The following is a 17,641-nucleotide window of genomic DNA, read 5'->3' as shown; positions in this document are numbered from 1 at the left end:
GAAACACAAGAAAATGACCTTAAATCAATGCTTATGAAGATGATAATTGAAAGAATAAAGCCCTAGTATAATGCTGGCAACACTATTTTGCAAGACTGGAGCAGTGCAGGGTCAGAGGCAAGGCAGGACAGATGCCCAACGACAGGATATCTGCGGTTGGGTGCCTGAAACACTCTGGGCACCCAAGATAAGAACCGGGTACGTGACTCGGCTCACATCTGCCTTCCCGCCTTCCCTGTTCCGGGTACGTGACTTGGCTCACATCTGCCTTCCCGCCTTCCCTGTTCCGGGTACGTGACCTAACTATGGCTTTGTTCAAACCGCCTAATCAGATCCCTGTAACTATGCTTCTCACTTCTGTAACCGTGCTTCTTGCTCTCGAGCCCTATAAAAACCCGTCATCCCAACCGAGAGGCGCGCAAGTCTTCCGAAAGGCTTTGTCGCCCCGGGTACCCGTGTATCGAAATAAACCTCTTGCGGCTTGCATCTGAAGGCTGGTCTCGCTGTTCCTTGGGAAGCGGGGTCTCCCCGTCTAGAGAGGCTCTAGCGGGAGTCTTTCATTTGGAGGTTCCACGGAGATTTGAGACTCCCGCCCAGGGACCACCGACCCATCATCGGGAGGTAAGCTGGCCAGCAGAGTGTCTCTTGTCTTCGTTCCGTCACGTGTTTGTTGCCTGTTCTATCTCTTGAAATTTGTACGATTCAGCTGAGTCGCTCCGTATTAGGCGGAAACTAGAAGGAGCTGACGAGCTCGGACTTCTTTTCCACAACTCTTGGGAGACGTCCCAGGAGTGTCTGGGGGCCCGATTTTGGGGGCCCGTCTGTTTGGAGACACGACCCAACCCGGACTTTTTGGGGCTTCGCCCCTGTCCAAGGGCTACATGTCTCTTTTGGGAGACGGGGGATCCAGACCCTCTTCACAGTCTCCATTTGAAGTTTTGCTTTCGGTTTGGTGCCAGAATCGTGTCGCGCGCTGCGTTTGTGTCACTGTCTGTCTATTGTTTGTCGGGTTTGTGTTTGGTGTTAGTCTCTCTGAAACCATGAGAGACGTCCCCCAACTTCATCAGTATCTGGAGGTGATCTAGAACCACCCACCACTCAGGCTTCTGTGGCAGAGGAGCCAGAGCGGGAATCTGAAGGTCTGTTTTTACAGTACCTTACCCAGAAAGGGACTTGGGCCTGGGTGCTCGTCCTGGAGGAATTTCTGTAAGGCCTCAGTTTTGGTCCCGGGAAATTTGGCCAGCTGTTGGGTGTTTTTTTGTCTCAATGTCTCTGTGCAGTATTTGTTCGTGTTTACCTTCTGTTTTCTGTTCTGAAAGGCCTCACAAAACTTGTTTAAAATGTGTGCCTATGTGTTCATTAGATCTATGAACGCATTTGTATAGTGTATCACATGGTATGTAAAGTGCCTCAGTGCCTTGCCGCCATCTTGACTTTGCCATGTGGGTTGTGGTGTGACCTCCATCTTGGTGTGGGTAAAAAAAAACAAACAAACAAACAAACAAAAAAAAACCTTGGTCAAATAATTCTCATTTCCTTCTAGGTTAAAAGGATGAGTTGTTTTGGATTGATATTGGTTTTAAAAATTACATTGTTTACACTGGTAAATGCTGGTTTTGAAATCTGGTTTTAACTTTTAAAGATTATGGTTATAACTTGTGACTTCTCTCCTACAAAAGGGGTACTTTATTTTGATATTGCAAAAACGGGTTTTAAAAAATTGTTTAAATGTTTAAGGCTATAAAATATTTAAAGTTTATCAGGCATTTGGGTATGACAATGATCTTGGGTAATCTGACAAAATTTAAAAGTTTCTCGATCCTTTGGGGGAGAATAAAAATACTTTGATATTTATTTTATCAGTTTTATTAAATGAAACCCAGCCGTATGGTTTGTGCTAATTGAAAAAAATTGCAGTTTTTAGAATGTATCTTATGGAGAGCTGTTTGTTTGTTAAGCTGTTTTGTTTATGGAAAAACATGTTACAACCCTTCAAAAAAAAAGTTTCAACAAGTTCTTTAAAGCTTGTTCTAAGTTCCTTACAGTTTATGTGACCTTGGACCATCTTGTCTGCTACAGGGAAGTAATTTTAGAGAAAAAATTTGGCAGTTTCAGAACTCCTCTTTGTAGTAATGAAACTTGTTTTTGCTTTGCGTATAAAAAGCAAATTGTGGACGCTGGGCTCCAGCAGGATCATGTTAGGATGAAAAGGATAATAGCTCTCCTTGGCTTACTACCCCTATATCTACCCTATAGGGACCCAAACCCCGACCAAGAGCCGGGAGAAGCCGCCGCAGCCGGACCTCAGGAGGAACCGGCTCCTTCCCCGGTGGCAGGGCGGTTGAGAGGGCTCTGAGAGGCCCCTCCTGATTTCACATCTCAGGCTCTCCCATTACGAGCGGGGCCTGACGGCCAGCTCCAATACTGGCCTTTTTCCGCTTCAGATCTATATAACTGGAAAAATAATAACCCCCCTTTCTCTAGGGACCCTTCTAGACTCACTGCTTTAATCAAGTCCATTTTAGTAACCCACCAGCCCACCTGGGACGATTGTCAGAAGCTGTTACAGGCCCTCCTGACCACCGAGGAGAAGCAACGGGTCATTTTAAAAGCCCGTAAAAACGTTCCAGGGGATAACGAGCAGCCTACTCAGTTGCCAAATGAGATCAACAAGGCCTTCCCCTTGGAACGACCTGATTGGAACTTCACCACGGAGGACGGTAGGAATCACTTACGTCTCTATCGCCAGTTGCTGATAGCAGGTCTCCATGGGGCAGCAAAGCGCCCCACTAATTTGGCCCAGGTTAAGTTAGTGACCCAAGGGTCAGAGGAATCTCCCTCCACCTTCCTAGAACAACTAAAAGAAGCCTATCGTGTGTACACCCCCTATGATCCGGAGGACCCTAACCAGGCTACCAATGTAGCCATGTCCTTCATCTGGCAGTCTGCCCCGGATATCAGAAAAAAATTAGAAAGGCTTGAAAACTTAAGGGAAAGTACAATCCAAGATTTGTTGAAAGAGGCGGAGCGGATTTTCAACAAGAGAGAGACTCAGGAAGAGAGAGACGAAAGGTTAAAAAAGAGGCAGAAGAGAGAGAGGACATTAGAGACCGCAAGAGGAATAGGGAATTTAGCAAATTGCTGACCACTGTAGTGACAGGACAGAGACAGGATAGACAGGGCCTGGGAGACCCAGGGGTCCTCGGGTAGACAAAGATCAATGCGCCTACTGCAAGGAAAAAGGGCACTGGGTCCGAGACTGCCCAAAGAGACCAAAAGGGCCATGGAAGCCTAAGCCCCAGGCCACCCTGCTAAGCCTGGAGGATTAGGGAAGTCAGGGTCAGGAGCCCCCCCCCCTGAACCCAGGATAACCCTTAATGTGGGGGGGCAACCCGTCACCTTCCTGGTGGACACCGGAGCCCAGCATTCGGTGCTCACCACCTCATCGGGACCCCTGACTGAGAAATCAGCGTGGGTTCAAGGAGCCACCGGAGGGAAAAGGTACCGATGGACAACTGAAAGAAGAGTACAACTCGCCACCGGTAAGGTGACTCACTCCTTCTTACATGTTCCTTATTGCCCTTATCCTCTGTTGGGGAGAGATCTATTAATGAAACTCAGGGCACAAATCCACTTTGACGGGACTAAGGCCCACATTACTGGGCCACAGGGACAGCCTTTACATGTGTTAACCATAAATCTGAAGGACGAATACCAGCTTCATGAGCCTGAAAGGCCTCTGCCGCAAGAAATGACTGTCTGGTTAGAAAAATTCCCTTTAGCCTGGGCGGAAACAGGGGGAGTGGGTCTCGCAACCCACCAACCGCCCTTGGTAATTACTTTAAAGGCATCGGCAACTCCTATTTCCATTAAGCAATACCCGATGTCGCATGAAGCTTACCAAGGAATTAGGCCCCACATTCGGAGACTTTTAAACCAGGGCATCCTGGTACCTTGTCAATCCCCCTGGAATACGCCTCTTCTTCCGGTCAAAAAGCCAGGGACGGGAGACCACCGCCCAGTGCAAGACTTGAGAGAAGTCAATAAAAGGGTGGAGGATATACACCCTACAGTACCTAACCCGTACAATTTGTTGACTGGGCTTCCTCCGACGTACACCTGGTATACGGTATTAGACCTTAAGGATGCATTCTTCTGCTTGAGGCTCCACCCTCAGAGTCAGCCTATCTTTGCCTTCAAGTGGAAGGACCTGGAATTGGGAATGTTGGGTCAGCTCACTTGGACCAGACTCCCACAGGGGTTCAAAAACAGCTCCACCTTATTTGATGAGGCATTGCACCGGGACCTGGCCGACTTTAGGGTTCACTACCCTGTCTTAATCTTGCTCCAATATGTTGATGACCTCCTCCTGGCTGCGAAAACTGAGGAAAAATGTCAGGAAGGAACCAAGGCCCTTTTGAGGACCTTAGGAACTCTAGGATACCGGGCCTCAGCCAAAAAGGCCCAATTATGCCAGAGGCAGGTTACATACCTGGGCTACCAAATCAGAGATGGACAGAGATGGTTGACTGAGGCGCGGAAACAGACAATCCTAAAGATTCCGGTGCCCAAAAGCCCAAGACAGCTAAGAGAGTTCCTGGGTACGGCGGGGTTCTGCCGCCTCTGGATTCCAGGGTTTGCGGAAATGGCTGCGCCACTTTACCCACTCACCAAGCAAGGGACTCTCTTTACTTGGGGAGATGAGCAGCAGAGAGCCTATGTAGCCATAAAAGAGGCCCTGCTAACCTCCCCTGCGATGGGGCCTCCGGACTTAAACAAGCCCTTTGAACTGTTTGTAGATGAAAAACAGGGATATGCTAAAGGAGTCCTGACCCAAAAACTGGGACCATGGAGGCGTCCGATAGCCTACCTGTCCAAGAAACTTGACCTGGTGGCCTTGGGATGGCCACCCTGCCTGAGGATGGTGGCAGCAATTGCCCTCTTGACTAAAGACTCTGGCAAGCTGACTATGGGACAGCCAATAACAATTTTGGCTCCTCATGCAGTGGAAGCCCTGGTCAAACAACCTCCGGGCCAATGGCTTTCCAATGCCCGCATGACCCACTACCAGGCTCTACTGCTGGACACTGATCGAGTATACTTTGGCCCTATAGTAGCTCTCAATCTGGCATCACTGCTTCCCCTACCGGAGGGTCCAGAAACTCATGACTGTCTCCAGATACTCGCAGAGGTACATGGCACCCGGCCCGACCTGACCGACCAGCCCCTCCCTGACGCCGACTTCACCTGGTACACCGACGGGAGCAGCTTTCTGGATAACGGAGAACGGAGAGCAGGGCCCGCGGTCATCACCGAGACTGAGGTAATTTGGGCTAAGTAAGGCCCTACCACCTGGCACTTCAGCGCAGCGGGCTGAACTCATCACCCTAACTCAGGCCCTCCGGATGGCAGGAGGTAAGAAGCTCAACGTTTATACAGACAGCCGCTATGCCTTTGCCACTGCTCACATCCATGGGGAGATATATCGGAGAAGAGGGTTGCTAACCCCGGAAGGAAAACAAATCAAAAATAAAGTTAAAATATTGGCCCTGCTTAAAGCATTGTTTTTACCCTCAAAACTGAGCATCATCCATTGCCTTGGCCACCAAAAGGGAGACAGCCGAGAAGCCAGGGGCAACCGCTTGGTGGACGTAACTGCCCGAGAAGTGGCGATGCGAGAAAGCCCAGATACCTCCCAGCTCCTGGCTATAAAACCGGCCGAGGCAGAGGTCCCCTCCATTCAGGAATCCCCCTTCCACTATAGTGAGGAAGATCAGGACCTCCTAAAAGAAATGGGGGCCACTTACAATCCCGCGCTAAGACTCTGGACTTTCAAAGAAAAACCTGTGTGACTCCTGCAACAGACTCGTAACCTGATCAAATACCTCCACAGACTGACTCACCTTAGCTCCAGGAAAATAAAAACCCTCTTAAAAAGGGAAGAAAGCTCCCACTATCTGCTGGGGAGGGATAAATTTCTACAGCAAGTGGCTGAAGAGTGCACAGCATGCGCCCAAGTAAATGCAGGACGCCATAGGGTAGGCCCAGGGACCAGGATCCGGGGACATCGCCCCGGCACCCACTGGGAGATTGACTTCACAGAGGTAAAACCTGGACTCTATGGATATCGGTTCTTACTGGTATTTGTGGACACCGTCTCGAGATGGGTAGAAGCCTACCCCACCAAACATAAAACTGCTAAAGTAGTCACCAAAGAGCTTCTGGAAGAAATCTTCCCCAGGTATGGCATGCCCCAGGCATTGGGCTCTGACAATGGCCCTGCCTTCGTCTCCCAGGTAAGTCAGTTAGTGGCCAATCTGTTGGGGATCAATTGGAAATTACATTGTGCATACCGTCCCCAGAGCTCAGGGCAGGTAGAACGAATGAATAAAACTATCAAGGAGACCTTATCCAAATTAACGCTGGCAACTGGCTCTAGAGACTGGGTGGTCCTCCTCCCACTGGCCCTATACCGGGCCCGGAACACCCCGGGCCCCCATGGACTCACTCCTTTCGAGATCCTGTATGGAGCCCCACCACCGGTCGTTAATTTCTTTGATCCCTATATAGCCTCCTTTGCTGACAGCCCCTCTCTAAAAGCTCATTTGCAGGCACTGCAGATTGTCCAGAAAGAAGTCTGGAAACCCATCGCTGCTGCATACCAGGAACAGCTAAACCGACCGGTGGTGCTGCATCCGTTCCAGATCGGAGACACAGTTTGGGTGCGCCGACATCAAACCAAGAACTTGAAACCCCGCTGGAAAGGACCATATACTGTGTTGCTAACAACCCCGACGGCGCTCAAGGTCGACGATATCGCAGCGTGGGTACACGCCTCCCATGCCAAAGCGGCTCATCGCGACGCAAAGCAAGATCAGACTCCAGCCTCCTCATGGAAACTCCATCGCACCCAAAATCCACTAAAGATAAGACTGGCTCGGGGGGGGGCCCTAATAGGTTTATAAGTAGTCTTGCAGAATAGAAGGGGGCTAGATATCCTCTTCTTACAAGAAGGAGGACTATGTGCAGCTTTGAAGGAAGAATGTTGCTTTTATGCTGACCATACTGGATTGGTAAGGGATAACATGGCTAAACTCAGAAAAAGACTCAGACAGAGACAGCAATTCTTTGAGTCAGGACAGAGCTGGTATGAGAGATGGTTTAGTCGGTCCCCCTGGATTACCACCCTGATCTCCTCCATTATGGGTCCCCTAATCATAATTCTCCTGATTCTACTAGTTGGGCCTTGTATCCTAAATCGGTTAGTTCAGTTTATAAAGGACCGGCTCTCCGTCATACAGACGTTAGTGCTAACCCAGCAGTATCATCAACTCAAGCAGCTAGAGACGGAGATTGACTCTCCCTAGACCCGTAGAATGAAGGATTCCATTCTAAGCTAGAAGAAAAATGGGGGAATGAAAGAATAAATCCCTAGCATAATGCTGGCAACACTATTTTGCAAGACTGGAGCAGTGCAGGGTCAGAGGCAAGGCAGGACAGATGCCCAACGACAGGATATCTGCGGTTGGGCGCCTGAAACACTCTGGGCACCCAAGATAAGAACCGGGTACGTGACTCGGCTCACATCTGCCTTCCCGCCTTCCCTGTTCCGGGTACGTGACTTGGCTCACATCTGCCTTCCCGCCTTCCCTGTTCCGGGTACGTGACTCGGCTCACATCTGCCTTCCTGCCTTCCCTGTTCCGGGTACGTGACCTAACTATGGCTTTGTTCAAACCGCCCAATCAGATCCCTGTAACTATGCTTCTCACTTCTGTAACCGTGCTTCTTGCTCTCGAGCCCTATAAAAACCCGTCATCCCAACCGAGAGGCGCGCAAGTCTTCCGAAAGGCTTTGTCGCCCCGGGTACCCGTGTATCGAAATAAACCTCTTGCGGCTTGCATCCAAAGGCTGGTCTCGCTGTTCCTTGGGAAGCGGGGTCTCCCCGTCTAGAGAGGCTCTAGCAGGAGTCTTTCAATAATGAGGAAACAAATAAAATCTGTAAAGAAATACAGGAAGATAAAGTCAAATACATTGAGGCCTTTAGAGAGAAAATAATTAAATCACTGAAAGAAATATTAGAAAGTTTAAACAAATAGGTGAAGGAATTGAACAAATTATTGAATGGAAGGCAGTAAAATACAAACAAACAGGTGAAGGGAATAAAGATGTTTCAAGAACTGAAGATGGAAATGCAAACATTAAAGAAAGCACAAACTGAAGAAATCCTAGAGAGTGAGAACTTAGGGAAGAAAACAGGAACTACAGAGATAAGCATCACAAACAGAATAAAGGAGATGGAAATGCTCTTTCAATGTCTGTGGAAGGAATTGTGGTATTTAACAGAGGGCTCAGTTTGTGACTTGTTTACTTGCATTGGTGTTTTCAGAGTTCAGCAGAGTACTCAGAAAAAGTAGTTACTGGGTAAATATTTGTTGCCTAGCTTTTACTGTAAGGGAAAATTTTATCATTCCATATTATTTGTTCCTAGAGAAATAGCAGTGTTCGTGATAGGATAATTCTTTATGGATTGGTGCCGTTGGGGAGATGGAAATTCTGAGAAATTCTGTATGAGTGGAGGGACTGCACAAAGGCACTTAATTTGAATGATGTATATCCATAGAAGAGAAGGGTAAATACACTCTTAAACTTTAAAAACAGATTCTTAGAAATCTATCTGAGGACAATGGAGATGTAGCATGCATTGTTTTCACATCAGGGAGAACAGGTGACGAGGACTTTGCTTCTGTTATAAATTTGAAGAGAAAATTATAGTGTAGCTTTTCTGTGAATTTTCTTTGTTATTTAAGATTTTTCAATGAGGATTTCACTGAGAAATTATAAAATTACTGAGGTGAGTAGCACAAAATGGCCATTTACATTGAGGATTAAAGCACAATTATAATGTTGTAACACAGAACATGCCTACTGCATTAAGATTGTTCTATGCATTCACAGGTTTAGAAACTGTGCATCGCTCTCCTTACTGGCACAGAAGTCTACTACTGTAAGATATAGTAGTAGATACAGGAGTCTGGAAGAGAAAATTCACCAAACTGCCCATCCATGGCAAGTTCTTTTACAAACTGACATTGAATGCTATAAAGTAGAAGAATTATCTTCATCTGTGCAGAAAAAGTGTCCTTACTTATTACCTTTGTTTTTTGAATAATATTGTAATTTTGGCAGGAAGGAAAATGTCCTAAAGAAAAAAACTGTGTTCTTAACTTTTGCTATCTGATTCTTGCCATACTAGGCCTGTATACCCAAATTAGAATTTCCTCAGGAGTTTCACACAGAGAAAAGCAAAAAGACTGGGATCCTGGTACCAACCGTTGGGCCATTTATATCCACTGTTGATGTCACAAGAGTCTGACTTGTCAAACCACCCTCAGGCCAGAAACATGACTATGATAGGTGGGACCCCACTTTGACCACAATGTTTCATTTTGTTTCAGGAAAACAAAGATGGACTTGTGGAAGCCACGGTCCTCTTTGTTTCTGTTTTCAACGTGATCTCATTAAACATACTGTTTTTCTACTTTTCACTACTATTTTCTCTGGTTAACTGGACTGTTAAAAGTAGGTGGTCTAGTGTAGCTTATCATAGCTTCAATACCCTGGCTCAGACCTAATAAATTTAATAACCATATTTCAATTAAACAGCAAGAGAATACACTGCCACAATTTGTCCTGCATACTTCCTTCAGATGATATAAATCACTTCAATATGAATTACTGGGAGGATTTAAAAGTGCCTAAGCTAGAAGAAGCAGCTTGTTCCTTTGTTTCTTTAGTCCTAGCTGTTCACAAGGCTAAGTTAGGAGGGAAGTCTGAGGCTAGAGTTCATGGTCACCACAGGCAACAAAGGAAAACAAAACAGAACAAAAGTTGCTTTAGGTTTCCTCAGAAATAAGTGTCAGGACTAAGATGCACCAAGTGACCAATTACTGGAATCATTACACATAAACTTGGAAACAATTTTAACCATGTTCTTTGAGGTAAAAGTAAAAGCTCTTAAAATGATGGAAAGATACATTTCAGCAGAGAAATAGAAAACTGCTTAAAAAAAGAGCTAAATGGAAGCTTTATGGCTTGAAAATACAATATCTGAGGTAAAATTTACAGTGAATGTGCTCAACAGTAAAGAAAACAGCCAGTGAACTTCATGAAATATCTATAGAGAAAAACAAAAATTCTTCAGAAAAAAGAAAGGAAATAAGAGAACTGAGCCTTAGTTTCCTGTAGATAATAGGCAAACATCTTATGGTTTTGTCATTAGATTTGCAGAAGCATAGATAGACTAATAAGAAAATACGGTTTACAAACAAAAAGGTAAGGTCAAATAACCATTTTATGCAGATACTATGAATAAAAGAGAAACTAATCTTACAAGAGTGAAGGAATCAAAACACTCATTAGAATGTCTCAAGTCGACGACATAGTTTTTTTTTAAATTTATTTTAAAAGTATCTATTCATTCAAAAGTGAGGCCTTTCAAAAAACTAATAAAGTTGAACACTAGCCAAATGGATAATAAAAACTGACAGAAATGACAAAATAACTCATCAAGGATGGCTTTCGAGTTATTGCTGAGTAAGCCTGAGAACAGGAGATTGTAGCACAGCCTGAAAGTAAGTGTTGCAAAGGCATGCTCCACCTTGTAACTCCAGCTTCAGATGGTAGAAAATAAGTTTCTGACATCCTGAGTCTAGCTTGTGACTTCAGGAGACAAGCCAGGTCTGAGAATGACTGAGAGACCCTGCTTCATTGAATAAGGTGGACAACCCAAGAATGATGATTCCAGACACCAACATGGAGCCTATGCAGGCATTCCTATACAAGTGTTTATGGATATTAGCAAATGCTGTCAAGAGAAATGAAGAAAATGCAGTTTTTCAGTAATTAATGCTGGAAAAATGATATTACACAGAAAAGGGAAACTGAACTTTTATCACACACGCATATTGCAAAACCATGATGGGAGAATGGGTATCATTGTGATGCATATGTGTAAGCAATGATTTGCCTACAAATCAAACTCAATATAAACAGAAGTATCTGCTTAAGAAAGGAATGTTTTCCTTTGTAGAATACAGCCTCCCCAGTTATCATAGTTTGCATTCTATTGTTGTGATAATGACCAAAAGAGAAAGCAATGTGAAGAGCAAATGGCTTATTTGGCTTGTATGTCCTAAACACAGAACATCACTGAGGGAAGCAAAGGCACAAACTAAAGCAGAGGAGAAACCAGATGCCAGGAAGTTATGCAGCTTACTGGTTTCTCCTCATGGCCTTTTTAGCCTGCTTCCTGCCACCCAGGACTTTCTGCCCAGGACTGACTAAACTTACCTCAGCGAGCTGGACACTCTCACATCAACAATCAGTCAAGACAATGCCACACAGACTTGCCTACAGGCAATCATATGGAGGCAATTTCTCACCTGAGGGCTCCTCTTTCTAGGTGACTTTAGCTTGTGTTATTACGTTGACAAAACCAGTAATCAGCACAGCAGCCAAGGTGCTTGCCTGGGATCACAATTTCAGCCATGAATTCTCTGCTGTCAAATGGGCCTTAGGCCCAATTAAATAACTTTTGGTTATCCCCAAGATAAGTGTGGTTTTATTATACTACTATGGATATCATGCCAGTTCAGTAACTGCTATGGTTCACAGGCTTTACAATACTAAAGATTGCTTTTCCCCCTCGGCTGATAGAATGAGAGCCAGTCCTCAGAAAGGAGTTTACTGATCAATTTCAGCACCATTCCTCCATAAACTGTGTCTGAATGATGTTCTCCTGTTGGCAATAAAGTCATATATTCAAATTCTAGGAGGCAACTAAGAACAACATCAATAATCTACATGATTTATTGAGTCTTGAGCACTCTTCACAGTATGACTACTGGAACAAGACCAGCTTAAAGACAACACCATTGACGTGACAATGGATACATGTGCTTTGATGGCAGAAAGGTCTTTGTACACGGCAGATCTGCTGTTTGAACAAGTCATTTATCCCGTCATGTCTCTTTTCCATAATCCCAGAACAGAAATAGTGGCATCTGATCTAGAATAATTTTGATATTTACCCAAGATATCTGTTATTCACTCAGAAAAAGCCGTGCTGTATAATGAAAATTATATATATATGTATATATAACTATATATGTATGTATATATATATATATGTTTTGAAATTGAAGAAGACTGAAATACTGTCATTTTATGAGAAGATTCTGCTTAATATTTACCAATTTGACATATTGGAGAATAAATGGGGATTTGGTTGGATACAAAATAAGCACACTGAGAAGAATTGTGATTTCTCAAAACCCTTATGAATAATTCCCTAACCAAAAATTGTCAGCCATGACTACATCTGTACTCCTAGTTCTCAGGAGGATGAAGAGGATGACTTGTAATTTTAAGGACATATTAATCTATACAGTGTGTTCATAGCCGGCTTAGGCTACAGTATTAAAGCCTGTTTTAAAAAAATGACAATAAATGTATTTAGTCGTGTAATGTGGGAGACATGGCCAAATGGGTCTCTGAGTGTCAAGCCATCCTGAGTCACGTAGTGAGTTCCATACCAACCTGGGCTACATTGTGGGGCCTTGTCAAAATATTATCATCCTTGACAACAGCAAGACAAACAAATCAATAGAGGAGTGAAGGAGTTTATTCAAAATTATGAGAACATTTTAAATTAATTAATTTATTCACTTTTCATCCTAATATTAGCCCCATCCTTCCTCTCCTCCTGGTCCCACCCTAACTTTCTCTTCCCCATATATCTCCACCCCTCCACGAAAGGGGATTCAGCATACCAAATCATATCATGCCTGGCAAGGCAGCACCACCAGGGGGAAGTGATAGAAAAGCAGGCAAAAAAGAGTACATGTCAGAGGCAGCCCCTGTTCTTACTAGGGAACCCACATGAAGACTAAGCTACCCACCAAGTACATATATGTAGAGGCCTTATGTTCAGTGCATGCATTGTCTTTGGTTGGTGCTTCAGAGTCCGGGTTAGTTGACTTTGTTGTTCTTCTTGTAGAATTCCTGTCCCCTCCAGGATTTTCTATCCTCTCCCAGCTCTTCCACAAAGCTCCCTGTGCTCTGTTCAATGTTTGGCTCTAAATCTCACCATCTGTTTACATCCTTTGCTGGGTCTCCACCGAAAGGACAGCTCTCTCAGAGGACAGTTATGTTAGATTCCCTTCTGCAAGCATATCAGTGTCAATAATAAAAAATGTCAGGGGCTGTCTCTCTCTCTTGATATGGATCCCCTGTTGGGCCAGGCATTGGTTAAATATTCCCTCAATCTCTGCTCTATGTTTATCCCTGCACATCTTGTAGAAAGGATAAATTTTTGGGTCGAAGATTTTGTGGGTAAGTTGGAGTTCTCCTTTCTCCACTACGAGTCCTGTCTGGCTAGAGAGTGGCCTCTTCAGTCTCCATGACCCCCACAACTAGGGGGTCTCAGCTAGAGTCATCCTATATATTCACAGGAGACTACCTTGTCGTAGGTCTCCTGCTTGTCTCAGAGTTGCTCCCTCCATGGTATCTCTTCTCTCTGCAAGCCCTCTGTCCTCCTGCCCCTGCTCTGCTCCATGTCTGACTCCCTACTCTCATTTCCACAGCACTTCCTGTCATACCCTGTTCCCTCTTTTCAACCACTTACTCTATCTATGCGATTTCACCTCCGAGTGAGATTCAAATATCATCCCTGCCCTCCTTGTTCCTTAACTTCGTTAGGTCTGTGAATTGTATTATGTTTATCATGTACTATATGACTAATATCTATGTATAAGTAAGTACATACCATCTGTGTATTTCTGGTTCTGGGTTACTTTACTCTGGATGATTTTTTCTAGTTCCATCTTTTGTCCTGCAAATTTCATGATTTTTTTGTTTTTTTTTAATAGCTGAGTGGTATTCTGCTGTACAAAAGGACCACACTTTCTGTACCCATTCTTCAGCTGAGGAACATAGAGATTGTTTCAGTTTCTAGCTATTTTGAATAGAGCTGCTATGAACATAGTTGAGCAAATGTCCTTGTATGATAGATCAACTTTTGGTTATATGCCCAGGAGTGGTATAACTGGGTCTATGCCATTATAGAGTTATTTCCAGAGAAAGCACCAGATTGATTTCCAAAGTGGTTGTACAAATGTGCACTCCTCAGAGCCATGGAGGAGGCTCCCCTTTATGTACGTCCTCTCCAGCAGGTGTTGCCACCTGAGTTTTTATCTTAGCCATTCTGACAGGTGTAAGATGGAATGTAAGAGCCGTTTTGATTTGTATTTCTCTGATAACTAATGATGTTAAGCATTTCTTTAAGTGCTTTTCAGCCTTGACTTCAAGCTCTACTACAGAGCAATGGTATAAAAAAAGAAAAGAAAAAAACACAACAGACTGGTTGATCAATGGAATCAAATGGAAGACCCAGAAATAAACACACATATCCCTACGGACAGTTGATTTTTGACAAAGAATCCAAAAACCACACAATGGTTAAAAGAAATCATCTCTAATAAGTATTGTTGGTTTAACTGGATATCTACTTGTAAAAAAATGAAAATAGATCCATATTTATCACTCTGCACAAAATTCAGATCCAAGTGGCTCAAAGACCTCAACATAAAACCAGAAACACTAAATCTATTAGAAGACAAAATGAGAATCAGCTTTGAACTCATTGGCAAAGGAGACAATATCTCGAACAGAACAGGAACAGCTCAGGCTCTAAGATCAACAATTAATAAGTGGTACATCAAGAAACTGAAAAACTTTTGTAAGTAAGCCAAAGGACACTGTCAACAGAGCAAAACAGCGGCCAACAGACAGGGAAATGCTCTTCACCAACCCTACATCTGACAAAGAGCTCATACCAAAACAAATAACTCAAGACATTAAACACCTACAAATCAAATAATCTACTTGAAAATGGGGTAGAGGCTCTCTCGTATACCCCAGCAAGATGCCCAAATGAAAGAAGGCAAAGGGAAAGAAGGTGGCTCTGGACCCCACCTTCTTAAAGAAACGGGTTGCCAAAAAGGTAGTCAATCCTTTGTCTGAGAAAAGGCCCGTGAACTTCAGCATTGGGCTGGATAAAAGCTCTCATAGGCTTTGTCCAATGGCCCCGCTTCATCAGGCTGCAGTGGCAAAGGGCCATCCTCAGTAAGCAGGTCAAATTACCTCCTGCCAGTAACCAGTTCACCCAGGCCCTGGACTGGCAAACTGCCACCCAGCTGTTTCAGCTTGCCCACAAGGCCAGTGACAAAGCAGGAGAAGAAGCAGAGGCCGCTGGCCTGTGCTGAGAAGAAAGCTGCTGGGAAGGGAGACATCCCCACTAAGAAAGCGCCGTCCTTTAAGCTCGGGTCAGTACAGCCACCAGCTGGGACGTCCCCACTAAGAGACCACCGTCCTTTAAGCTCGGGTCAGTGCAGCCACCAGCTGGGACGTCCCCACTAAGAGAGCACCGTCCTTTAAGCTCGGGTCAATACAGCCACCGCCTCAGTGGAGAACAAAAACGCTCAGTTGGTAGTGATTGCCCATGACTTACACCCCACTGAGGTGATGGTTTTCCTACCTGCCTTGTGTGGAAAGACGGGGGTCCCCTACTGCATCATCAAGAGAAAGGCCAGTCTCGGGGTGGCTGCTGCACAGGAAGACCTGCACCACTGTTACCTCCACACAGGTTAACTCGGGAGACAAGGGTGCTCTGGCTAAGCTGGTGGAAGCTGCTAGGACCAATTACAACGACAGATACAATCAGATCTGTTGCCACTGGGAGGGAACTTCCTGGGTCCTAAATCTGTGGCTCGCAACGCCAAGTCGGAAAAGGCAAAGGCTACAGAACTCGCCACTCAACTGGTTTAAATGTGCACTGATAAGTTTTTGCTGCATAAATATAACTACATTTTTTAAAGGGCACAGAACTAAACAGAGATTTCTCAACAGAGGAATTTCGAATGGCCAAGATAAATTTTCTGATTATATTTGCATATTATGTCTTATAATTTTCATTTTTTATTTTATTAGTATATAGTTAAAACATTCACTACAAGTCAGAAGTCACACAATTACAGGGACTATATATTATTTTATTACCCCCTAAATATCTGAATCAGTTTATTTATGCTGTCATTTTCCAAACTTACAACTAAATTTCACTTCAAAATGCCTTGTTATATTGATCTTATTTTATTTTCTAATAAAAAAGAATGTACACTGTATAATTTGTGATTATGTCTTTTTATTCTGATGAGTAGGCATAGAATGTAACTGTTGCTGTCCAGCTATATTTACAGTGAAATATGGTGCACATATACCATAGAATACTGTTCAGTTGTTGACCGTTTTGTTTGGCTTCTAGTTATTATTATTTGTAAAATGAATAATAGTGAAATTGCAGATTATGGGGAAGCAAATGAATGAGAATGCCATTGCCAGGGTCAGTGGGATAGTAGTTTTAACTCTGAGGAGACAAAATTCTTCTGTTATTTACTGTTTATTCACCTCCACTCCATAGTGTGAATCGCTGTGAAAACAGGGTTTATGTGGTTTTGCCTCTCGGTTGTTTTCTTTATTCGTGCTCTTTCAGTTTGCTCCTCCATCTGAAACCATCCTTACTTTCAATAGGTAGAAACTGCAACATCTGGCAGTACAGGATCACATGAAATCTTTTTTTTGTAAGAGCTAGGACGACAGCAAGGCATGTGTTTCTACACCCTGCGTCATAGCTAAACATAACAATTATATACAGGACACTTCAAGAGGCTATAAGCAAATTGCATGGCAACACATTAATATGTATAAATAATATGTTGTTCATCTTTAAAATTGAAAAAAAATGTTGATATTGGTTGTGAGATTAAAAAAGAAGTTGTAACTTCATTGTCTCCGAAGAAACATATGATACAAAAATATAATGAAACACAAACACACATCAAAAAATAATTGTGTGTGTGTGTGTAAGAAAGAGAGAGAGAAAGAGAGACAGAGAGAGAGACTGCAGGTTTGTTTTTGTTTGTAAATGTAGTTCTGTATGTCGTAAAGCATTTGCATGGATGTCAGAGGACAACGTTCATACAGGTATTTGCTTTACAACTTGGTTGGAGCACACCTGTTTTCACATGAGCACAGCAAGCACGATAGTCTCAGAGTGTTCTGAACTTCTCTCTTCTCCATCTCCCATGTGTTGCGAAGAGCACTTTAGTTGTAGACATAACGGTGCAGCTGCATATGGTTTCTGTGTGAATCATGGAGATTCAGACTTAGGCATTTCTGAGTGGGCTCTCCCCAGGCCCAACAGAGATGTTTGGTGCTGTCCATCCATGTGCCTACACATAGTTCCTGGAACAGTGCTCAACTGATCAGCCAGATCTTAAGCGACCAAAACATTTATGGTATGCAAATCTAATATTCATATTTAGCAAATATGTAATATTGTTTCAGAAATTATTTTCTTTTATATGATAAATACTATCACATGCATTGAGCATATGAAGGTTACAAAGTCAGCTACAGCCTCTGGCATCCTTCTAGGTCAACCTAGAAGTGAATTTGTGACCGTAATGTGAACATGTGTACATATTCTTTTAATCATTACTTGGATATCATACACACATATAT

The 17,641-nt window shown here is 43.8% G+C and overlaps 1 pseudogene; it reads left to right on the top strand.

The window, feature by feature from the left end:
- The first annotated feature begins 12,536 nt into the window (after positions 1–12,536).
- LOC129674943 (60S ribosomal protein L7a-like) lies at positions 12,537–15,886 on the top strand (annotated as a pseudogene).
- The last annotated feature ends 1,755 nt before the right edge of the window (positions 15,887–17,641 follow it).

The sequence above is a fragment of the Psammomys obesus genome, unplaced genomic scaffold (assembly GCF_907164565.1).
Source record: "Psammomys obesus unplaced genomic scaffold, mPsaObe1.curated_primary_1811, whole genome shotgun sequence".
In the NCBI taxonomy this organism is placed as follows: domain Eukaryota; kingdom Metazoa; phylum Chordata; class Mammalia; order Rodentia; family Muridae; genus Psammomys; species Psammomys obesus.
Note: the sequence above shows the minus strand (reverse complement) of the source record. Positions and strands in the feature narration are given on the sequence as shown.